This window comes from Arachis ipaensis, chromosome B10, assembly GCF_059453495.1.
Source record: "Arachis ipaensis isolate K30076 ecotype BB chromosome B10, ASM5945349v1, whole genome shotgun sequence".
Lineage (NCBI taxonomy): Eukaryota > Viridiplantae > Streptophyta > Magnoliopsida > Fabales > Fabaceae > Arachis > Arachis ipaensis.
The window spans coordinates 96,588,122-96,613,981 of NC_142435.1; the positions used below are offsets into that span (position 1 = coordinate 96,588,122).

The window sequence follows — 25,860 nt, forward strand, 5'->3', positions numbered from 1 at the left end:
TATGGAACATTTAGAGGTCATGAAGGAATCAAGTGGGGACGTTTGCATAGTGAGAGGAGAAAACGTCAAGCACTACAATCCACCCTAACAAGGGACAACCGTCAAGCTAGTGACGTTAAAGAAGCGCTTCATGGGAGGCAACCCATGTTTTTAATATCCTTACTCTTTTTTTTGTTTTGTTTTGCATCTAATAAAGCATGGTTTCTTATGCATGAACTTGAATCCTCAGGACAACTGCTGAAAGAGTGCACTAAACATTGCATATAAAATACAATTTGTCTCTAAGTTTGGTGTGCCTGAAGGCACCCCAAACTTTATTCAAAATGCATTCAATTTTTCATGCAAAGAGCACAACCAAACATTAAGTTTGGTGTTCCTCCTTGAACACGGTTCATGAAAAGCAAGAAGTTCCTCTGGATTTCGAAATTCATGACAAGTAGACCATTCGCATGTTTTTGGTTTCAATTACTTAGGGTAGTAAATTTGTTTAGAATCAAAGAGCCAAAGTGACTATGATTTATTAGAATTATGCACATTCATTAAGGACAACCAATATGGATTTCATGTCATCAGGAGACTTTACCAAACACTAAGTTTGGTGTCCAATAATAAGTGTACATACATACAAAAGTCACGGCTATAAGCTCATGAAGTCAATCATTGATTTACATGTGCAAGTACTATTCATCATTCACATGGACTGAAAAATGATAGCAAACTTGTTTGTTTGTGCAGGTACAAAAGAAAAGACAAAAATGGAGGAAAAAGACAAAGGAAGCACAAGTGGTCAAAAAGAGGCAGGAAGCAAGAAGAAGCAGGATCCCAAGAATTAAGAAGAACCAAGCAATAAATAAGAGGTGGTCTCGTTCCTTAATAATCAAATGATAATTGGTGAATTGTCTTTATGAGCTTTCTTTCATCACAAGTCATTTAAGTGTTATGTGGAGTTTTTTTTTTAGTATGAGTGTCTGTTTATTGCTTTGAATAAAGTGAATGCCTAGATGTTTGGATATAACTTCACCTTCTTAATCAAATGCTTGCCATGCTTGTTCTGTTTCCAAAAATAAAAGAAAAGTTTGAACAAAAGTAACTTGGCTCAATTAGTTACAAATTAAGTAGAATTAAGTGGTGGTATGCATGCTTGATTGTTTAAGTCACATCACTGGAAATAGAGTGTAGAATTATCATTTTTTTTGTGTAGAAATTGAAAACTGTCTATGGATCTTGATGAATAAATGTCTTTGGCCATGAAAAAGAAAGAAAAAGAAGAAGAAAAAGCCACTGAAAAAGGGCAACCAAAAAGCAAAAAAAATTGAGAAAATAAGCTAGGCACCAATGGTTTGAACTTCTGAGACAAATGCCTGTGGTGTTTATGTATTAAGGATATGCTTGGATGAATAGGTTCTGAGGAGTGTTTCAACACTCGGTAACTTGGGTTAACTAACCCGGGATTATCAACCAAAAGTCCATCATCAAGAGCAACCTAAATACAAAACATTTAGTCACACAAAGAGGTGCTGGGCACCAATGTCTCAAGAAGAAATGTGAACTAAAATGCCTAAAGTGGATATGTGTAGTGCACTGATAAGAAAAAGAAAATGCCAAAGGCTTGTGCAACACATGACACTAAGCAAACAAGGAGCAAAGGAGCTCTAAGAAAAAGAAAAGAAAAACAAAGAAGAGAAAAGTGCCAAGGACATAAGAATAACAAGAGGCCATAGCAGTGTTTGATGGATGCAATGAAAAAGTGATAATCTTACTTGATAAGAATAAAAAAGTGATGCTGCAACTTTCTGCATAAAACCCTTCTGATGAACTTCAAATGCTTGCTAATATAGCCAATGTAATTGCTTTCTGTTTCATACTTTCTTCTCAAATAACTCAGGACTTGCTTAGGGACAAGCAAGTATTAAGTTTGGTGTTGTGATGCCAAGGCATCTTAGGCTAGTTTCACTAGCATTTTTCTGTTAGTTTTAGTTGTTTTATGCATTTTCTTGAGCTTAAAGTAACCAAGAATGGTTAAAATAAGAACAAAGCAATGAACCATCCAAACAGTATGATTTTGATGCAAATTCCATGAGTTTTTAGTTATATTACTTGAATGCTATGAATGGAAGATTTCTCATGAAATTTTGCAAGACTTTGATGAAATTGTTTGGATGATTTCAGGGAAGAAGAGGCTAGGCAAGGAAGCAACAAAGTCAATAAAGGAAGCTTGAATATCACATGTGGAGTTTAAGTTCCAGTTTAAGCCTAAACTGGAGCTTAAACGCCAGAATCATGAAGGCTAAGAAATGCTGGAATTGAAGTTTAACCTCCAGTTTAACCTTAAACTGGAGGTTAAACGCCAGAATGAAAGTCTCACCAAAGAAGCATTTCCACGTTTAACCTCCAGTTTAACCTTAAACTGGAGGTTAAACGCCAGAAGTGAGAAGGACACCAAGGGGGGCAGTTCCACGTTTAACCTCCAGTTTAACCTTAAACTGGAGGTTAAACGCCAGAAAGGGGAAAAGCACCAGGGAGCCATTTCCACGTTTAAGCTCCAGTTTGACCTTAAACTGGAGCTTAAACGTGTTCGACCAAGTTTCTCCTCCAGGGTTGCTTTCTCCATTTCCACGTTTAAGCTCCAGTTTAACCTTAAACTGGAGCTTAAACGTGTTCGACACCTCCAGGGCTACCTTTCTAAGCTTCCACGTTTAAGCTCCAGTTTAACCTTAAACTGGAGCTTAAACGTGTTCGACCTCCAGGGCTACCTTTCTCAGCTTCCACGTTTAAGCTCCAGTTTAACCTTAAACTGGAGCTTAAACGTGTTCGACCTCCAGGATGCCTTCTTCCATTTCCACGTTTAAGCTCCAGTTTAACCTTAAACTGGAGCTTAAACGTGTTCGACCTCCAGGGCTGCCCTTTCTATCTCCACGTTTAAGCTTCAGTTTAACCTTAAACTGAAGCTTAAACGTGTTCGACTAAGTTACCCTCCAGGGCTGCCTTCTTCCATTTCCACGTTTAAGCTTCAGTTTAACCTTAAACTGAAGCTTAAACGTGCTCCCACAAAAGGCATCACTGGAAGTGTCTGACGTTTAAGCTGCAGTTTAAGCTTAAACTGCAACTTAAACGCCACTCTTGGAAAAGGTTTCTGGGCCAAAAATATTGTGGTTTAAGTTAGTATTTGAACACAAACATTAACTTAAACTTACTCTGGTATGAAACCCAATTGAATATCATGGTTTATGGGATTGGGCCTGAAGGATTGATGAGTCTGAAATTTCAATTTATTGAGTCATGTGTCATTATTTGATTATCACTAAGTTGGCTCAATGAATGTTACAGAATTTGGATCAGCAGCCTCATCAAGATTATGGATCATAAACCCAAGGCAAAAGGAAAGCAGGGAGAGGCCTCAAAGCCCAAGAAACACGACAGAAGCTCAATATAGAAAGTGTATAAATAGGATAGAATTGAAGTTAGGAAGGACTTTTGAACTTTTACCTTTTCATTTGGCTAGTTTTCATATCTTTGTAATTGAATTCAGAGCTATGACTCACTAAACCCCCTTTCATTGGGTTAGGGAGCTCTATTGTAATTCAATGAATCAATAATAGTTTATCTTCTTCTTCAATCTTTTCTCTTGAATTTTGTTAGAAAGCTTCTCAATCTAATTCCATTGGGTAGTTGTCTTGGGAAAGAAACTACCCATAATTGGAATCCTTCGGAACCTTGGGAAAGGAATGGAGGATTCATGCTAGAGAAGCTTTCTCACAGTGAATTGGATTGGGGTTTGGATGGATATTGTGACATGTAATCCTACCAAATTGTGGTTCATGAAGCTGTGTGGTATAATCAGTGATCGAGCATCATCTCTTCTTATGAACATTTAAACCAAGGGATTGGGAATTTGTTTGTTTTTAGAGAGAATTGGTGAGCCAAGGGATTGGGATCCAATCATATAAGATTGCCAAGCAAAATTCAATGAACGCATTGGTTGAGGAAGAGATAAACATGTTTTGATTCGGAGATCTCAATATCTCCTAACACCCAATGAATTCCCCATTTCTGATTTCCACTTTCTCTTTACATTCTGCAACTCAATTCATACAATCACCCCCATTCCCTTTTAATTTCAGCAATTTAGCTTTTGCTCTTTAATTCATGCAATTTAAGATTCCGCCATTTCAATTTCTTGTCATTTACTTTTCCCGCCAATTTTACATTCCGCAATTCTCATCTAAATCTTGATTCCGCTCAACTAGAACACACTTCTAATCTGAATTGCTCACTCAACCAATCCTTGTGGGATTCGACCTCACTCTATTGTGAGTTTTTACTTGACGATAACCGGTGCACTTGCCGGAAGGAATTTTGCCGATCGTGCAATTTCCTAAATCGTAGCATAACTAGTTTATGCGCATCAAGTTTATGGCGCCGTTGCCGGGGATTGGTTTTCGATTGACAATTCTCAAATTGGAAGTTAACTAGATTGAGCAATTTTTCTTTTCTTTTGTTAATAGTTTTTGTTTCAGTTTATTACTGCTAATTTCTGCAAATTTTAATTTGTTTTCTTTGCTTATTCACTTGTTAGCATACTAACCACTAGCTGTTTGTGATATTGCCTCACTATGGAATTTCCACTATCTTTGGATGAGTATTGTTTGAGACTGAGCACATTGCAAAAAAGAAAGGAGTATCCATCATCTTTTGGTCAATCAAAATTCATGAGAAACTCTCCACCACCACAGAATGATTCATGTTATTATGCTCATGGTGGGTGGGAGTATCAGGAACAGGAAACGGGGTACTTCCCAGAGCCACAAAATGATCCATGTTTTGGTGAATTTGATCACTACTCAAGTTGTGGCTGGGAAGATCAAAACCAAAGAGATTTCACTTATTCACACCCCATTCATCAAGAGCCATCAACTCTGAATTATCCAACCTCACCTCCTAGTTTTACATATCCAAATTCTTCATCACTTGAGCATTTCTCAGCACAAAATTCCTTCTCAAATTCATACAATTCATTCCACTATCCACAAGACTCATTCCACTACACACAAGAGTCATACCACTACCAACACTCCAACCAAAGACTCTATCAGCCCACACAAAACACATACTCCCAGCCACCATATCACAGCCAAGATAATCAACCTCATCAACCCAATCCGAACCAACAATTTCAAGATCAATTAAACAGGATAGAAGGAATGATTGCAACTATGGGCAGAGATGTGGCCGATTTGAAAGGCTTTAAGGAAGAAGTGATATCCAACTTACAAAATCAAGGTGCTGCCATTCAAAAGCTAGAAGCACAAATTGGATATCTATCAAAGCAAATCCCTACCCACAATTCTTCTAGTGATACCATGGCAAACCCAAGGGAGGAATCAGAAGAACAAGAAAGGGAGAAAGTCAATCAAGGGAGATCACACTCCAATGAAACAGAGAGTTGCAAAGAGGAAGGGTTCATTGAACCACAAATTCAGGAAGCTTTTGATGAACAGGATACTCCAAATGTCCAACAACAACCAAGTTCTGAGATCAAGGATGTGAAGGCAGTAGAAACAAGCACCAAAATGAGGATTGTGACCGAGAAACAAAGGACCATATCCATGAAGAAGAGAAGGTCGAAGAACAATCCAACTCCTGAGCCAACAAGCAAGTTCACTCAAGCCAATCACAAGGGAAAGCTTGCTGGAAAGAAGCATTCACAACAAGGGGCACTAACTAGCTCCTTTATCCACTTGAAGTCATTCCTCTTAACAAACTGGAGGAAGAGGAAGAAAGTCAGGAACAGCATGTCAAGCTAATGACGTTAAAGAAGCGCTTGTTGGGAGGCAACCCAACCAAAGGTAGTTTTTCTTTTCTAGTTATTTCAATAAAAGAGTTAAGTAGATTTATCTGTATTGCAAGGAGCTAAGTTTGGTGTTGCACACCAAAATAATTCAAGGGTGAATGTGAGATTCTAAGTTTGGTGTTCCACCAAAAAACTTCATTAAAAGCACATTTCTACCTCAGCATGACTAGTCACTAGCTCCAACCAATCAGGGAAACTACTTAAACAATAGTTTAATTTCTAGTTCATAGTTTCTTTTTCTAGTTCATAGTTATTTTCTTAATAAAAGCACATGAGGTTTTCTGCATATGATCCCAATTGCTGCACATGGCAAGGAACTAAGTTTCGTGTTCACACACCAATCTAAGTTCAGAGGCCTACAAACATCCATGCATGCTAACCAATTCTCAAAGTGCTTGGGGAACAAGCAACTTCTAATAGCTTTGCAGGAAGACAATCAATCTCATGGAAGGAATATACATCATCATCAAAGAGAACACCAAGGCTAGGAAGGATGATGAACAACAAAGAAGATGCTAAAAGGTTGTATTGTCACTTAATTACTTGTACTTTGAATTGCTGATATTTGAAGTTTGCATGCACCCCTGCTTTAAGTTTGAGTCATTGCAGTTTTTGTTTGTCTGTTTGTTTAATTTTCAAATAAGTGATAGTCTAAGTGTCTGGATAACTTCATCTTCTTAAACAAATGCTTGCCATGCTTGTTCTGTTTCCATAAAATAAAAGAAATGTTTGAACAAAAGTAACTCAATTCCATTTGGTAAGAAATCAAATAAGATTAAGTGTTGGTATGCATGTTTGATTGAATAGTCAGCTCACTAAGAAATAAAGTTAGAATTGTCACTTTTAGTGGAAATTAGGATGCTGTCTATGGATCTTGATGAATAAATGTCTTTGGCCATGAAAAAGAAAGAAAAAGAAGAAGAAAAAAAAACCACTGAAAAAGGGCAACCAAAAAGCAAAAAAAAATTGAGAAAATAAGCTAGGCACCAATGGTTTGAACTTCTGAGACAAATGCCTGTGGTGTTTATGTATTAAGGATATGCTTGGATGAATAGGTTCTGAGGAGTGTTTCAACACTTGGTAACTTGGGTTAACTAACCCGGGATTATCAACCAAAAGTCCATTATCAAGAGCAACCTAAATACAAAACATTTAGTCACACAAAGAGGTGCTGGGCACCAATGTCTCAAGAAGAAATGTGAACTAAAATGCCTGTAGTGGATATGTGTAGTGCACTAATAAGAAAAAGAAAATGCCAAAGGCTTGAGCAACACATGACACTGAGCAACAAGGAGCAAATAAGCTCAAAGAAAAAGAAAAACAAAGAAAAGAAACTTGCCAAGGATATGTGAATAACAAGAGGCCATAAGCAGTGTTTTAGTGGAAACATAAAAAGTGACATTCTTACCTAAGAAACAATAAAGTGATGCTGCAACAACTTTCTGCATGAACACCCCATTAATCAATGTCAATTACTTACTGATATGGCTAATGAATTTACTTTCTGTTTCATTCTTTCTTCTCAATAATTCAGAACTTGCTTGGGGACAAGCAAGGATTAAGTTTGGTGTTGTGATGCCAAGGCATCTTAGGCTAGTTTCACTAGCCTTTTTCTTTTATTTTTAGTTGTTTTATGCATTTTGTTGAGCCTTAAGTAATCATTTGGGCCAAATAGTCATGCTTGTCTTAAATCATTCAACATGAAGATTTTGATGCAAATTCCTTGAGTTTTTAGTTATATTACTTGAATGCTATGAATGGAAGATTTCTCATGAAATTTTGCAAGACTTTGATGCAATTGTTTGGATGATTTCAGGGAAGAAGAGGCTGGGCAATGAAGCAACAAAATCAATAAAGGAAGCTTGAATATCACATGTGGAGTTTAAGTTCCAGTTTAAGCTTAAACTGGAACTTAAACTACCAAGCCATATAATGCTGGAATTGAAGTTTAACCTCCAGTTTAACCTTAAACTGGAGGTTAAACGCCAGAAGTGAGAATCTCACCAGGGGAGCATTTCCACGTTTAACCTCCAGTTTAACCTTAAACTGGAGGTTAAACGCCAGAAGTAAGAAAGGCACCAGGAGCATTCCACGTTTAAGCTCCAGTTTAACCTTAAACTGGAGCTTAAACGTGTTCGACTATTTTTCTCCTCCAGGGTTGCTTTCTCATTTCCACGTTTAAGCTTCAGTTTAACCTTAAACTGAAGCTTAAACGTGCTCGAGCTTGTGCCTCCAGGGAGTGCCAGCGTTTAAGCTCCAGTTTAAGCTTAAACTGGAGCTTAAACGTGTTATATGGAACAGCTTGACCATGCCTTCTTCAAACATAAATAACTTGAGCTACAAAATTCCAAATGAGGTGATTCAAAATGCATTGGAAAGGAGACATCTAGAGCTTTCCAAGCATATATGGCATGCATGGTGGATACTAAAAATTGAGGGAGAAAACAGCCCCGTAATGTGCATAGAAGAGCATAGTACCAACATGCAATCAGGCCAGCTGACCTCTTCACCTTCCATGGAGTATAACTCGAGTTGTAGAAATCCAATTGAGGTGCTTCCAGTTGCGTTAGAAAGCTGACATCCATAGCTTTCCAACGAGGTATAATAGTCTATATTTGGCATCAAATTGGCAAGGTTGACAAGAGAACAAAGTGACGACTCAAGAAAGGGGGGTGCAACGTTTGAGTGTAGTTTAATGGATCATTATCCTTTTTGGATCAATTATGTCACTCTACCCTTCAAGCAAGCAAGGCCCATCAACAACACCAAATCAAGGCCACAAGAATCATCTAGAATAGTTTATTTTCATTTGATTGTAATTTGCTTTGAATTTCATTTTCATTTTGTAATTTAGGGAGCCTATTTAAAGGCCTTAGTTTCTGCATTTGAGAGACGGGGGATTGAAGGGGAATCCAGCCCCTGAGGGGGACTAACTTTTACCTTTTCATTTGGCTAGTTTTCATATCTTTGTAATTGAATTCAGAGCTATGACTCACTAAACCCCCTTTCATTGGGTTAGGGAGCTCTATTGTAATTCAATGAATCAATAATAGTTTATCTTCTTCTTCAATCTTTTCTCTTGAATTTTGTTAGAAAGCTTCTCAATCTAATTCCATTGGGTAGTTGTCTTGGGAAAGAAACTACCCATAATTGGAATCCTTCGGAACCTTGGGAAAGGAATGGAGGATTCATGCTAGAGAAGCTTTCTCACAGTGAATTGGATTGGGGTTTGGATGGATATTCTGACATGTAATCCTACCAAATTGTGGTTCATGAAGCTGTGTGGTATAATCAGTGATGCGCATAAACTTGTTATGCTACGATTTAGGAAATTGCACGATCGGCAAAATTCCTTCCGGCAAGTGCACCGGTTATCGTCAAGTAAAAACTCACAATAGAGTGAGGTCGAATCCCACAAGGATTGGTTGAATGAGCAATTCGGATTAGAAGTGTGTTCTAGTTTAGCGGAATCAAGATTTAGATGAGAATTGCGGAATGTAAAATTGGCGGAAAAACGTAAATGACAAGAAATTGAAATGGCGGAATCTTAAATTGCATGAATTAAAGAGCAGAAGCTAAATTGCTTAAATTAAAAGGGAATGGGGGTGATTGCATGAATTGAGTTGCAGAATGTAAAGAGAAAGTGGAAATCAGAAATGGGGAATTCATTGGGTGTTAGGAGATATTGAGATCTCCGAATCAAAACATGTATATCTCTTCCTCAACCAATGCGTTCATTGAATTTTGCTTGGCAATCTTATATGATTGGATCCCAATCCCTTGGCTCACCAATTCTCTCTAAAAACAAACAAATTCCCAATCCCTTGGTTTAAATGTTCATAAGAAGAGATGATGCTCGATCACTGATTATACCACACAGTTTCATGAACCACAATTTGGTAGGATTACATGTCACAATATCCATCCAAACCCCAATCCAATTCACTGTGAGAAAGCTTCTCTAGCATGAATCCTCCATTCCTTTCCCAAGGTTCCGAAGGATTCCAATTATGGGTAGTTTCTTTCCCAAGACAACTACCCAATGGAATTAGATCGAGAAGCTTTCTAACAAAATTCAAGAGAAAAGATTGAAGAAGAAGATAAACTATTATTGATTCATTGAATTACAATAGAGCTCCCTAACCCAATGAAAGGGGGTTTAGTGAGTCATAGCTCTGAATTCAATTACAAAGATATGAAAACTAGCTCAATGAAAAGGTAAAAGTTCTCTCTAACTTAAATTCTATCCTATTTATACACTTTCTATATTGAGCTTCTGTTGTGTTTCTTGGGCTTTGAGGCCTCTTCCTGCTTTCCTTTTGCCTTGGGTTTATGATCCATAATCTTGATGAGGCTGTTGATCCAAATTCTGTAACATTCATTGAGCCAACTTAGTGATAATCAAATAATGACACATGACTCAATAAATGGAAATTTCAGACTCATCAATCCTTCAGGCCCAATCCTATAAACCATGATATTCAATTGGGTTTCATACCAGAGTAAGTTTAAGTTAATGTTTGTGCTCAAATACTAACTTAAACCGCAATATTTTTGGCCCAGAAACCCTTTTCCAAGAGTGGCGTTTAAGTTGCAGTTTAAGCTTAAACTGCAGCTTAAACGCCAGACACTTCCAGTGATGCCTTTTGTGGAAGCACGTTTAAGCTTCAGTTTAAGGTTAAACTGAAGCTTAAACGTGGAAATGGAATAAGGCAGCCCTGGAGGGTAATATAGTCGAACACGTTTAAGCTTCAGTTTAAGGTTAAACTGAAGCTTAAACGTGGAGATAGAAAAGGCAGCCCTGGAGGTCGAACACGTTTAAGCTCCAGTTTAAGGTTAAACTGGAGCTTAAACGTGGAAATGGAAGAAGGCATCCTGGAGGTCGAACACGTTTAAGCTCCAGTTTAAGGTTAAACTGGAGCTTAAACGTGGAAGCTGAGAAAGGTAGCCCTGGAGGTCGAACACGTTTAAGCTCCAGTTTAAGGTTAAACTGGAGCTTAAACGTGGAAGCTTAGAAAGGTAGCCCTGGAGGTGTCGAACACGTTTAAGCTCCAGTTTAAGGTTAAACTGGAGCTTAAACGTGGAAATGGAGAAAGCAACCCTGGAGGAGAAACTTGGTCGAACACGTTTAAGCTCCAGTTTAAGGTCAAACTGGAGCTTAAACGTGGAAATGGCTCCCTGGTGCTTTTCCCCTTTCTGGCGTTTAACCTCCAGTTTAAGGTTAAACTGGAGGTTAAACGTGGAACTGCCCCCCTTGGTGTCCTTCTCACTTCTGGCGTTTAACCTCCAGTTTAAGGTTAAACTGGAGGTTAAACGTGGAAATGCTTCTTTGGTGAGACTTTCATTCTGGCGTTTAACCTCCAGTTTAAGGTTAAACTGGAGGTTAAACTTCAATTCCAGCATTTCTTAGCCTTCCTGATTCTGGCGTTTAAGCTCCAGTTTAGGCTTAAACTGGAACTTAAACTCCACATGTGATATTCAAGCTTCCTTTATTGATTTTGTTGCTTCCTTGCTTAGCCTCTTCTTCCCTGAAATCATCCAAACAATTGCATCAAAGTCTTGCAAAATTTCATGAGAAATCTTCCATTCATAGCATTCAAGTAATATAACTAAAACTCATGGATTTTGCATTAAAATCATACTGTTTGGATGGTTCATTGCTTTGTTATTCATTTAACCATTCTTGGTTACTTTAAGCTCAAGAAAATGCATAAAACAACTAAAACTAACAGAAAAATGCTAGTGAAACTAGCCTAAGATGCCTTGGCATCACAACACCAAACTTAATACTTGCTTGTCCCTAAGCAAGTCCTGAGTTATTTGAGAAGAAAGTATGAAACAGAAAGCAATTACATTGGCTATATTAGCAAGCATCTGAAGTTCATCAGAAGGGTTTTATGCAGAAAGTTGCAGCATCACTTTTTCATACTTATCAGGTAAGATTATCACTTTTTCATTGCATCCATCAAACACTGCTATGGCCTCTTGTTATTCTTATGTCCTTGGCACTTTTCTCTTCTTTGTTTTTCTTTTCTTTTTCTTAGAGCTCCTTTGCTCCTTGTTTGCTTAGTGTCATGTGTTGCACAAGCCTTTGGCATTTTCTTTTTCTTATCAGTGCACTACACATATCCACTTTAGGCATTTTAGTTCACATTTCTTCTTGAGACATTGGTGCCCAGCACCTCTTTGTGTGACTAAATGTTTTGTATTTAGGTTGCTCTTGATAATGGACTTTTGGTTGATAATCCCGGGTTAGTTAACCCAAGTTACCGAGTGTTGAAACACTCCTCAGAACCTATTCATCCAAGCATATCCTTAATACATAAACACCACAGGCATTTGTCTCAGAAGTTCAAACCATTGGTGCCTAGCTTATTTTCTCAATTTTTTTTGCTTTTTGGTTGCCCCTTTTTCAGTGGCTTTTTCTTCTTCTTTTTCTTTCTTTTTCATGGCCAAAGACATTTATTCATCAAGATCCATAGACAGTTTTCAATTTCTACACAAAAAAAAATGATAATTCTACACTCTATTTCCAGTGATGTGACTTAAACAATCAAGCATGCATACCACCACTTAATTCTACTTAATTTGTCACTAATTGAGCCAAGTTACTTTTGTTCAAACTTTTCTTTTATTTTTGGAAACAGAACAAGCATGGCAAGCATTTGATTAAGAAGGTGAAGTTATATCCAAACATCTAGGCATTCACTTTATTCAAAGCAATAAACAGACACTCATACTAAAAAAAAAACTCCACATAACACTTAAATGACTTGTGATGAAAGAAAGCTCATAAAGACAATTCACCAATTATCATTTGATTATTAAGGAACGAGACCACCTCTTATTTATTGCTTGGTTCTTCTTAATTCTTGGGATCCTGCTTCTTCTTGCTTCCTGCCTCTTTTTGACCACTTGTGCTTCCTTTGTCTTTTCTTATGAGCTTTTTCCAGAATCCAGCCTTTTTCATTGTTTCTTCCACTCCTTTTTCAAGGATCATTGCCTTGTTTATTTCTCCTTCTTTCCTCCCTTTGAAATACTCATCAAAAGCTGGGAATGCTGGGTCCATCTTGTGTAGATGTTCCCCTATGTAGTTAAGCTTGATTTGCGAACTGATGTTGTAATCAGCTTGGACTGAGTATCTTGCATTCTGTAAAGTGGTGGCTTCCTTGATTGCCAAGACATTGGCATCTTGGTGTTGGCATATGTGGCTGAAGGATTCCTGTAAGTGTAAATTCTGTTCCCTTTGCAGATCTAAGAATCTTGATTCAAAGTTCCTTTGCATATCCATCATTTTTAGGTGAAAGTCCTCTTGTCTCTCCTGAGACCTCATGTATTGTTGAGACATTCCTTCCATGATTTCCTGCATTCTGCTCATATCCATGGGGTCTCTGGGAATTCGTTGTCTTCTTTCTGGGATTGCTTGCTCTTCTTGCTCTTCTTCTCTGTCTTCCCCTTCCTGTCCTTCTTGTTCTGCTTCTTGCTCTGCTTCCGCTTGTTGCCCTTCTTCATTTCTTCTTCTTGTATGTCTTGGAGCAGTTGGGCCAAGAGTCATTCTGTACGCAGTTATGGCCAGTCCCGGATATAGCCAATTAGGTCTTTCATCTTCAAGTGGTACTTGGGCATCGATGCATAGTCTAATGATGGTACTAGGGAAGTGGAGCCAGGATTCAGGGTCACTTTTCTCACTAAACTCTTGTATCTGTTCAGCAATGAGTTTATGAACTTTGATTTCCCCTCCCACCATAATGCAATGTAGCAAGATGGCTCTTTTAGGGACTATTTCTGAAGAGTTTGCAGTGGGTAGGATGGATCTCCTAACTATTGCATACCACCCTTTAGCTTCCTGTGTTAGGTCTCCCCTTCTCAAGACTCTTGGAGCCCCTCTTGTTTTTCTCACCCATTCAGCTCTGATGGCACAAAGGTCTTCAGCAATAGTTGTATAGTCAGGTTCTCCTATCATCCTTTCTTCATAACTTGCTTGGCTGAAATGTATGTTTTTCAGGCCAAGAGTTTTCATGATTGCTTTGGGACTGAAGTCAACTTTCACCCCTCTCACATAGCTTTTGTATGTGGGTTTCTTGGTTGAGTCTTCCCTCACTGCATTTGCATAGAACTCCTTCACCAAGTTGATGTTGATTTTAGTGATTGGCTTAGTCAGGAGCTCCCACTTCCTCTTTTTGATCTTCTCCCAAACACCTGGGAACTCATCCTTTTCAAGGTCAAAGGGAACCTCAGCTAGTACCCTTTTAGGTCTCATCCATTCGGCTTGAATCTCATGGAAAACTGATTTGTATCTCCTTGCATCGAATTCCCTGTTCTCCTCCATTGGTTGCTTGTCTTTTCTTCTTTTGTGGCTAGATGAGGCTGCCATTGGTTCTTTGGTTTTGGTAAGTTACAAGCTAAAGTTGACAAGGTGAAGCAAGAAGTGTTGTTGGAAGTGTGGTGAGGTTGTTTTCGGCAAGAGATAGTTATGCTATGATGAAGGAAAATGTGCATGAAGGAGAATTGGTGGTGTGGAACTCGTTCCCCAAGTGGTTCTTTATAGTGCCCATAAGTGAAAAATGGACGGCTAGGGTGGTTTGTGAAGGGTGGCTTGATGGTAAATATATGAATTAGGGAGAATGACGAATTGCTTTTCATTTTCTTGGAAGTATTCTGGGTGCATTAAGTTGTACATGTAGCTATCTTTTCTTGCAGAACTTCCTTTTCCCATGTGTTAGTTTCAAAGACTTGTGAACTTTTCTTTTTGACCAAGCACCGTACCTCCCTTTGTCTTTTTCCTCCATTTTTGTCTTTTCTTTTGTACCTGCACAAACAAACAAGTTTGCTATCATTTTTCAGTCCATGTGAATGATGAATAGTACTTGCACATGTAAATCAATGATTGACTTCATGAGCTTATAGCCGTGACTTTTGTATGTATGTACACTTATTATTGGACACCAAACTTAGTGTTTGGTAAAGTCTCCTGATGACATGAAATCCATATTGGTTGTCCTTAATGAATGTGCATAATTCTAATAAATCATAGTCACTTTGGCTCTTTGATTCTAAACAAATTTACTACCCTAAGTAATTGAAACCAAAAACATGCGAATGGTCTACTTGTCATGAATTTCGAAATCCAGAGGAACTTCTTGCTTTTCATGAACCGTGTTCAAGGAGGAACACCAAACTTAATGTTTGGTTGTGCTCTTTGCATGAAAAATTGAATGCATTTTGAATAAAGTTTGGGGTGCCTTCAGGCACACCAAACTTAGAGACAAATTGTATTTTATATGCAATGTTTAGTGCACTCTTTCAGCAGTTGTCCTGAGGATTCAAGTTCATGCATAAGAAACCATGCTTTATTAGATGCAAAACAAAACAAAAAAAAGAGTAAGGATATTAAAAACATGGGTTGCCTCCCATGAAGCGCTTCTTTAACGTCACTAGCTTGACGGTTGTCCCTTGTTAGGGTGGATTGTAGTGCTTGACGTTTTCTCCTCTCACTATGCAAACGTCCCCACTTGATTCCTTCATGACCTCTAAATGTTCCATAGAAAGAACTTTCCTGATTGTGAACACTTGAGGGAGCTGGGAAGGAATGGTTTTGAGGTCAGGTGGGATTGGCAGATAATGACTTGATATCACTTTATCTCCCGGAGAAAAACCTTCAGTGGGAATTTTCTTGTTTCTCCACCCTCTTGGCAATTTCTTTACAATTCTTCCCTTTCTCTTGAAGCTTTCTTCATTGACCCTTATGCCAGGAGGATCCTTCTGATCTGTTTCCATTGATTCTTGTGGCTTTAACTCTTGCAACTCCTGTTTGCCTTCCAAAGACTGTTTTAGAGTTTCAGCTGCTGGATTACTTTCCTCCAAACACAGATGGCTACTATCATCCTTAGGCTTTTCAGGTTCTGGTTCAGGCTCAGATGCAGGTTTGAAAACTTTGAAAATGAGCTGTTCATCATGTATTCTCAGAATTAGCTCTCCTTGTTCTACATCTATGAGCGCTCTAGTAGTGGCTAGAAATGGTCTTCCCAGAATGATAGGGTGTAGGTAGCTTTCCTCCATGTCCAAAATGACAAAGTCTGTGGGGAAGTAATAATCTCCCACTTTCACCAGCACATTCTCAACTACCCCTTCAGCTTGCTTCTGAGTTTTGTCAGCCAGTTGTATGATTACATCAGTGGATCTCACCTCATTCAGTTGTAGCCTCTTCATAAGAGTTAGAGGCATCACATTTATGCTAGCTCCTAGATCACAGAATCCTCTGTCAATTTTTGTTTCTCCTATGATGCAAGGAATATGAAAACTTCCTGGGTCTGTTTTCTTACAGACTGTGTCCTTCTTGATGAGAGCACTGCATTCTTTGTTCATTGTTACCGTTTGTCCTCCCTTCAAAACTCTTTTCTTGCTCAACAATTCCTTTAAATACTTGATGTGTGTAGGCATTTGATGGAGAATCTCAAGAAAGGGAATATTGATATGGAGAGACTTAAATGTCTCTAAAAACCTTGAATAGGTTTTCCCTTTTTCACCTCCTCCTAACCTCTGAGGAAATGGTGCTTTTGGTTGGTATGTTTCCATCGTGCCTTTTTGCAGTTCCTTGGCTTGCTCAGTTTCACTTTCCTGCTTAGCTTCCTCTACACCTTCCTTCAAGATTTCTGGCTCCTGTTCTGAGGATCTGATTCCTTCTTCTTCTGAGACTTCTTTCAATATGGTGATGGCTTTGCATTCTTCCCATCTCACTCTCTTTTGTTCCCCTTTAGGATTCTTTTCTGTGTCACTAGGGAACACTGCAGTTGATTTGGGGGCCTGTTGAGATAGCTCTCCTACTTGAGACTCCATCCTCTTGAGTTTTTCACCATGGTTTCTTAAGGTAGCTCTCACATCATCCCTGAAGCTTTTCAATTCGGTTATGTCTTGACTCATGGTTGCCATTATTCCTTCTATCCGGTTTAATTGATCGTGAAATTGTTGGTTCGGATTAGGTTGGGTAGGTTGATTATTTTGGCCATGATATGGTGGTTGAGAGTAAGTGTTTTGTGTGGCTTGGTATGATCTTTGGTTGGAGTTTTGGTATGTGGAATTGTTATGTTGGTTGTGGTTATAAGGTTTGTGGTTTTGTGGTTGGGTTTGTTGGTTCCCCCACCCAAAGTTTGGGTGATTTTTCCATCCTGGGTTGTAAGTGTTGGAATGTGGATCATATGATTGCCTTTGTTGGTTTCCCACATAGTTGGCCTCTTCCCAATCACCTCCTTCAATGCTTACTTCCTCTTGATCTTGTGTGTGTATTGCAGCCACTTGCTTTGTTTCTAATTGCCTGGTAAGCTCTGCTAGTTGCTTGGCAAACACCTTGTTTTGGGCTAGAATTGTATCAACATGGTTCAGCTCCATGACTCCCTTAGTGTTGTGCCTCTCTGATGCATAGTAGTACTCATTCTCAGCCACTGTCTCAATCACTTCAATGGCTTCTTCCACAGTCTTTTTCCTGTTCAATGAACCTCCTGATGAATGGTCTACAGCCTTCCTTGATTCATAAGAGAGTCCATCATAGAAAATATGCAATTGCACCCAATCATGGAACATGTCTGGTGGGCATTTCCTTGTCAAATCCTTGAATCTCTCCCATGCCTCGTAGAGAGTTTCACCATCTTGTTGTCTAAAAGTCTGAACCTCAGATCGAAGCCTATTGACCTTTTGTGGGGGGTAGAAACGTGCCAGAAACTTGCTTTCCACCTCATCCCATGTTGTTAGACTCCCCCTTGGGAATGATTCCAGCCACTTAGCTGCTTTGTCCCTAAGTGAAAATGGGAACAAAAGCAGTTTATAGGCATCTTCCTGGACTCCATTGGACTTCACAGTGTCACAAATTCTCAGGAATTTTGTGAGATGTTGGTTGGGATCTTCATTAGCACTCCCACCAAATGAACAATGATTCTCCACAAGTGATATTAGCTGTGGTTTGAGTTCAAAATTGTTGGCCTGAATGGGTGGTTTCTGAATGCTGCTACCACAATTCCCAGAGGTTGGGTTTATGTATGAACTAAGAACCCTCCTCTCAGGAATGGCATTGTTTCCATCAGCTCTCTCATGGTTGTGAACTTCTCTATCCATGTTGAGATCTAAAGCTTCCTCAAAATTGTCCTCAGATTCTCCTTCAGATTCCTCTTCTCCCAGTACTCTCTTCCCTCTTGCTTCCCTTCTCAGTCTATGAAGGGTCCTCTCTGGTTCGGTATATGGAGGAGTTGATGTCTCTCCTCTCCTACCTGTCATACAAGAACACAGCACAGGCAACAAACAAGTGAAATACTCTTGGTTAATGGAAGAGTATGGTTAGAGCAATTGAGGAATTAATTCAAACAGTTAGTGAGTCAGTGAGTTAGTTGCTTGAATTTAAAGGCATAAAGAAAGAAAGCATGTAACAGAGTGCAGAAAGGGGGTTTAGTGAGTCATAGCTCTGAATTCAATTACAAAGATATGAAAACTAGCCAAATGAAAAGGTAAAAGTTCAAAAGTCCTTCCTAACTTCAATTCTATCCTATTTATACACTTTCTATATTGAGCTTCTGTCGTGTTTCTTGGGCTTTGAGGCCTCTCCCTGCTTTCCTTTTGCCTTGGGTTTATGATCCATAATCTTGATGAGGCTGCTGATCCAAATTCTGTAACATTCATTGAGCCAACTTAGTGATAATCAAATAATGACACATGACTCAATAAATTGAAATTTCAGACTCATCAATCCTTCAGGCCCAATCCCATAAACCATGATATTCAATTGGGTTTCATACCAGAGTAAGTTTAAGTTAATGTTTGTGTTCAAATACTAACTTAAACCACAATATTTTTGGCCCAGAAACCTTTTCCAAGAGTGGCGTTTAAGTTGCAGTTTAAGCTTAAACTGCAGCTTAAACGTCAGACACTTCCAGTGATGCCTTTTGTGGGAGCACGTTTAAGCTTCAGTTTAAGGTTAAACTGAAGCTTAAACGTGGAAATGGAAGAAGGCAGCCCTGGAGGGTAACTTAGTCGAACACGTTTAAGCTTCAGTTTAAGGTTAAACTGAAGCTTAAACGTGGAGATAGAAAGGGCAGCCCTGGAGGTCGAACACGTTTAAGCTCCAGTTTAAGGTTAAACTGGAGCTTAAACGTGGAAATGGAAGAAGGCATCCTGGAGGTCGAACACGTTTAAGCTCCAGTTTAAGGTTAAACTGGAGCTTAAACGTGGAAGCTGAGAAAGGTAGCCCTGGAGGTCGAACACGTTTAAGCTCCAGTTTAAGGTTAAACTGGAGCTTAAACGTGGAAGCTTAGAAAGGTAGCCCTGGAGGTGTCGAACACGTTTAAGCTCCAGTTTAAGGTTAAACTGGAGCTTAAACGTGGAAATAGAGAAAGTAACCCTGGAGGAGAAACTTGGTCGAACACGTTTAAGCTCCAGTTTAAGGTCAAACTGGAGCTTAAACGTGGAAATGGCTCCCTGGTGCTTTTCCCCTTTCTGGCGTTTAACCTCCAGTTTAAGGTTAAACTGGAGGTTAAACGTGGAACTGGCCCCCTTGGTGTCCTTCTCACTTCTGGCGTTTAACCTCCAGTTTAAGGTTAAACTGGAGGTTAAACGTGGAAGTGCTTCCTGATTGGAATTCTAATTCTGGCGTTTAACCTCCAGTTTAAGGTTAAACTGGAGGTTAAACTTCAATTCCAGCATTTCTTAGCCTTCATGATTCTGGCGTTTAAGCTCCAGTTTAGGCTTAAACTGGAACTTAAACTCCACATGTGATATTCAAGCTTCCTTTATTGACTTTGTTGCTTCCTTGCCTAGCCTCTTCTTCCCTGAAATCATCCAAACAATTGCATCAAAGTCTTGCAAAATTTCATGAGAAATCTTCCATTCATAGCATTCAAGTAATATAACTAAAAACTCATGGAATTTGCATCAAAATCATACTGTTTAGATGGTTCATTGCTTTGTTCTTATTTTAACCATTCTTGGTTACTTTAAGCTCAAGAAAATGCATAAAACAACTAAAACTAACAGAAAAATGCTAGTGAAACTAGCCTAAGATGCCTTGGCATCACAACACCAAACTTAATACTTGCTTGTCCCTAAGCAAGTCCTGAGTTATTTGAGAAGAAAGTATGAAACAGGAAGCAATTACATTGGCTATATTAGCAAGCATTTGAAGTTCATCACAAGGGTTTTATGCAGAAAGTTGCAGCATCACTTTTTTATTCTTATCAGGTAAGATTATCACTTTTTCATTGCATCCATCAAACACTGCTATGGCCTCTTGTTATTCTTATGTCCTTGGCACTTTTCTCTTCTTTGTTTTTCTTTTCTTTTTCTTAGAGCTCCTTTGCTCCTTGTTTGCTTAGTGTCATGTGTTGCACAAGCCTTTGGCATTTTCTTTTTCTTATCAGTGCACTACACATATCCACTTTAGGCATTTTAGTTCACATTTCTTCTTGAGACATTGGTGCCCAGCACCTCTTTGTGTGACTAAATGTTTTGTATTTAGGTTGCTCTTGATAATGGACTTTTGGTTGATAATCCCGGGTTAGTTAACCCAAGTTACCGAGTGTTGAAACACTCCTCAGAACCTATTCATCCAAGCATATCCTTAATACATAAACACCACAGGCATTTGTCTCAGAAGTTCAAACCATTGGTGCCCAGCTTATTTTCTCAATTTTTTTGCTTTTTGGTTGCCCTTTTTCAGTGGCTTTTTCTTCTTCTTTTTCTTTCTTTTTTTATGGCCAAAGACATTTATTCATCAAGATCCATAGATAGTTTTCAATTTCTACACAAAAAATATGATAATTCTACACTCTATTTCCAGTGATCTGACTTAAACAATCAAGCATGCATACCACCACTTAATTCTACTTGATTTGTCACTAATTGAGCCAAGTCACTTTTGTTCAACTTTTCTTTTATTTTTGGAAACAGAACAAGCATGGCAAGCACTTGTTTAAGAAGGTGAAGTTATATCCAAACATCTAGGCATTCACTTTATTCAAAGCAATAAACAGACACTCATACTAAGAAAACTTCACATTCCAGAAAGATTCAACATTTACAGTTTAAACCAGAACAAGCATGCTTTTGTTTTGCCCTTTTTAAAGAATTATCAAGGAACAATACCACCTTGTGAAATTCCTTGTTTTCTCTTTGTTGCCAGGAAACACTTTGATTTCTCCTTCTTCTCCTAATTGTTGCTTCATGCTTTAAAATCCTTGTTCCCTTTCCTGCAAAGAGTGATGAAGTTGCTTGCTTCTCAAGCACTTGAGTGGTTAGCTCAACTATGTGTGGGTAAGTATCTGAGTCTTAAGTTGGTGTGTGAACACCAAACTTAGTCTCCCACTTACTTCTCTGTTCTTTGAATCCTTGAGTTCTCTTTGGAATGAAGTTGCTGCTAAGGGTTTTAAGCATTTCTGTGACTGCTTAGAATGGTTGTTCCTTTCATACAATTCAAAGGTTGTTGTGTTCAGTTGATCTTTATGGTGGAACACCAAACTTAGAGTCACACATTCCCCTTTGAATTATTGATCCACGAATTCATTGTTTGGTGTGAAACACCAAACTTAATTCTTTGCAATGCACAGAAACTACTTCACCCTTTTTATTGAAACAAATAAAAGAAACAGCAAAAGGGTATTACCTCAGGTTGGGTTGCCTCCCAACAAGCGCTTCTTTAACGTCATTAGCTTGACGGTCAGCTTCCTCAGTTGAGGTGATATTTAACTTTGTCCTTCTCCTCCACATCTCCCAAGTAATGTTTGAGTCTTTGACCGTTCACAATGAAGGTTCGTTGTGACTTTTCTTCCATGATTTCTACTTGTCCATATTTGGAGACCTTGGTGACAAGGAATGGTCCAGACCACCTTGATTTTAGCTTCCCTGGAAATAGCTTTAGCCTAGAATTGTAGAGCAATACTTTTTGTCCTTCTTCAAAATTCCTTGGGGCTATGTTGCTGTCATGCTTCTTCTTTGCTCTTTCTTTGTAAATTTTGGCATTCTCATAAGCTTCCGCTCTGAATTCTTCCAACTCTTGAATTTGCAACATCCTTCTTTCTCCAGCAGCTTTGTTGTCCAAGTTCAAAAGTTTCAAGGCCCAGTATGCCTTGTGCTCCAACTCCAGTGGCAAATGGCAAGCCTTTCCATATACTAGTTGGTAAGGAGACATTCCAATTGGTGTTTTGAAAGCTGTCCTATATGCCCAAAGAGCATCATCTAGCTTAATCGACCAGTCCTTCCTTGAAGTTCCCACAGTCTTTTCCAGGATCCTTTTGAGTTCTCTGTTAGATATTTCGGCTTGCCCACTTGTCTGTGGATGGTATGGTGTGGCTAGCTGTGTTTGACTCCATATTTTAGAAGCAATGCCTCTAATGGTTTGTTGCAGAAGTGGCTTCCTCCATCACTGATGATTGCTCTTGGAACCCCAAAACGGCAAAAAATGTGTTTTCTGAGGAAGTTCATGACTACCTTATTATCATTGGTTGGAGTTGCTATTGCTTCAACCCATTTGGAGACATAGTCTACTGCCACAAGAATGTAATTATTTGAGTATGAGGAGGGAAAGGGTCCCATGAAATCTATCCCCCATACATCAAACAATTCAAGTTCCAGAATGAATTGTTGTGGCATTTCATTTCTTCTTGGCAGGTTCCCCGCTTTCTGGCATTCATGGCAGTGCTTCACTAATTCTTTTGCATCTTTGAAGATAGTGGGCCAATAAAAACCACACTGCAACACCTTAGCTGCTGTTCTTTCTCCTGCAAAATGTCCTCCATAAGTGGAGCCATGGCAGTCCCATAAGACTTCCCTTCCTTCTTCCTCGGATATGCATCTTCTGAGTATGCCATCGGAACATTTTTTGAACAAGTATGGTTCGTCCCAGATGAAGTATTTGGCATCATTTACCAATTTCTTCCTTTGATGTTTGTTAAATTCCAACGGTAAACTCCCAGTGGCCTTGAAGTTTGCTATGTCTGCAAACCAGGGTGCTTTGTGAATTACCATGAGTTGTTCATCAGGGAAGCACTCATTTATATGTGTGCTTTGTGCGCTTCCTTCTTCACATGGTATCCTTGATAAATGGTCTGCCACCTTGTTTTCTACACCCTTCTTGTCTTTGATTTCAATGTCAAATTCCTGCAACAAAAGAACCCATCTAATAAGTCTTGGTTTGGATTCTTGTTTAGCAAGTAAGTACTTTAAAGCTGAATGATCAGTGAAGACAATGACTTTAGATCCAATGAGATAGGATCTAAATTTGTCAAATGCAAAGACTATTGCCAAGAGTTCTTTTTCAGTGGTTGTGTAATTCCTTTGGTTATCATTCAAGACTTTACTGGCATAATAAATCACATGTACCAAATTGTCTTTCCTTTGTCCTAACACTGCCCCAATAGCAAGGTCTGATGCATCACACATCAGTTCAAAAGGTAAGTTCCAATCAGGTGGGGAAATGATAGGTGCAGAGGAAAGTTTTTGCTTCAAAAGTTCATAGGCTAGCATGCAATTTTTATCAAATACAAAGGGTGTATCAGAGACAAGCAAGTTACTCAAAGGTTTGGCTATTTTAGAAAAGTCTCTAATAAACCTTCTGTAAAAACCAGCGTGTCCCAAAAAACTCCTAACTGCCTTGACATTACTTGGTGGAGGTAGTTTTTCAATGAGTTCCACCTTAGCTCTGTCCACCTCAATGCCTCTATTAGAGATTTTGTGGCCAAGGACTATTCCTTCTGTGACCATGAAATGACATTTTTCCCAGTTTAATACTAGGTTAGTCTCTTGGCACCTCTTAAGCACCAAGGCAAGGTGGTGTAGGCAGCTAGGAAAAGAATCTCCAAACACAGAAAAATCGTCCATGAAGACCTCAATAAATTTTTCAATCATGTCCGAAAAGATGGACAGCATGCATCTTTGGAAAGTGGCAGGTGCATTGCACAATCCAAAGGGCATGCGTCTATAAGCAAAAACTCCATATGGACAAACAAATGATGTTTTCTCTTGATCTCTAGGATCAACTACTATTTGATTGTAGCCTGAATATCCATCCAAAAAGCAATAGTAAGCATGTCCGGCAAGCCTTTCAAGCATCTGATCCATGAATGGGAGTGGGAAATGATCTTTTCTGGTGGCTTCATTGAGCTTCCTGTAGTCTATGCACATCCTCCACCCAGTGACAGTTCTTGTGGGTATGAGTTCGTTCCTCTCATTTGGCACCACAGTTATGCCACCTTTCTTGGGAACTACATGGATGGGACTAACCCATGGGCTATCAGAAATGGGGTAGATTACCCCTGCCTGCCATAACTTCATGACCTCCTTTTGTACCACTTCTTTCATGACGGGATTCAATCTTCTCTGAGCTTGGATGGAGGGTCTAGCATCCTCTTCTAACAAGATTTTATGCATGCATATGGATGAACTTATCCCCTTCAAATCAGCTAGGGTCCATCCAATGGCATCTTGATGAGTTTGTAGCACCTTGATCAATTCTTCTTCCTGTTCTTGACTCAGGGCAGAGCTAATGATAACAGGATGACTCTCATCACTACCCAAGTATGCATACTTGAGATTAGGGGGCAATGCTTTGAGCTCAGGTTTTGGTGCTTCCTTCTCTTCTTTCACTATCTCTGGCATGTTTGGCATGGTTGTTTCAGCAGCCTTGATGTCACTAACTTCTATGTCCTTGGTGAACTCCTCCTCTGCCACTTCCTTTGTTGTTTCCTCAAAGGTTTCTTGTACTGCAATGTCCACTACATCCACCCTCATGCATTCCCTTAGTGATTCTGATGGATAGCTCATTGCCTTGAATACGTTAAACACCAATTTCTCATCATGTAGTCTAAGAGTGAGTTCACCCTTTTGTACATCTATGATGGCTCCAGCAGTAGCTAGGAAGGGTCTTCCCAGAATTATTGAAGCTTTGGCTTCTTCCTCCATATCTAACACCACAAAATCAGCAGGAAATATAAAATCTCCCACTTTCACCAACAAATCTTCAACTATCCCATGAGGGAATTTAAAAGTTCGATCTGCCAATTGGAGGGCCATTCTTGTTGGTTTGGCTTCCTCAATCTTCATTCTTCTCATCATTGTTAGAGACATCAAATTGATGCTGGCCCCTAAGTCACACAAGGCCTTCTCCACCATGACTTCTCCTATGATGCCGGGGATTGGTTTTCGATTGACAATTCTCCAATTGGAAGTTAACTAGATTGAGCATTTTTTTTTGTTTTGATTAATTCAGTACAAGTTACTTGTTGAATTTTAATTTCTGCACTCTGTTACATGCTTTCTTTCTTTATGCCTTTAAATTCAAGCAACTAACTCACTGACTCACTAACTGTTTGAATTAATTCCTCAATTGCTCTAACCATACTCTTCCATTAACCAAGAGTATTTCACTTGTTTGTTGCCTGTGCTGTGTTCTTGTATGACAGGTAGGAGAGGAGAGACATCAACTCCTCCATATACCGAACCAGAGAGGACCCTTCATAGACTTAGAAGGGAAGCAAGAGGGAAGAGAGTACTGGGAGAAGAAGAATCTGAAGGAGAATCTGAGGACAATTTTGAGGAAGCTCTAGATCTCAACATGGATAGAGAAGTTCACAACCATGAAAGAGCTGATGGAAACAATGCCATTCCTGAGAGGAGGGTTCTTAGTTCATACATAAACCCAACCTCTGGGAATTGTGGTAGCAGCATTCAGAAACCACCCATTCAGGCCAACAATTTTGAACTCAAACCACAGCTAATATCACTTGTGGAGAATCATTGTTCATTTGGTGGGGAGTGCTAATGAAGATCCCAACCAACATCTCACAAAATTCCTGAGAATTTGTGACACTGTGAAGTCCAATGGAGTCCAGGAAGATGCCTATAAACTGCTTTTGTTCCCATTTTCACTTAGGGACAAAGCAGCTAAGTGGCTGGAATCATTCCCAAGGGGGAGTCTAACAACATGGGATGAGGTGGAAAGCAAGTTTCTGGCACGTTTCTACCCCCCACAAAAGGTCAAT

At 39.2% G+C, this 25,860-nt stretch overlaps 1 non-coding gene across 1 annotated transcript; it reads left to right on the forward strand.

Moving 5' to 3' along the window:
• Positions 1–17,426: 17,426 nt before the first annotated feature.
• On the forward strand, positions 17,427–17,530 carry LOC148580976 (small nucleolar RNA R71). The gene has a single exon (XR_015895809.1). It is a non-coding gene; the product is annotated as a small nucleolar RNA R71 (small nucleolar RNA).
• Positions 17,531–25,860: the final 8,330 nt, after the last annotated feature.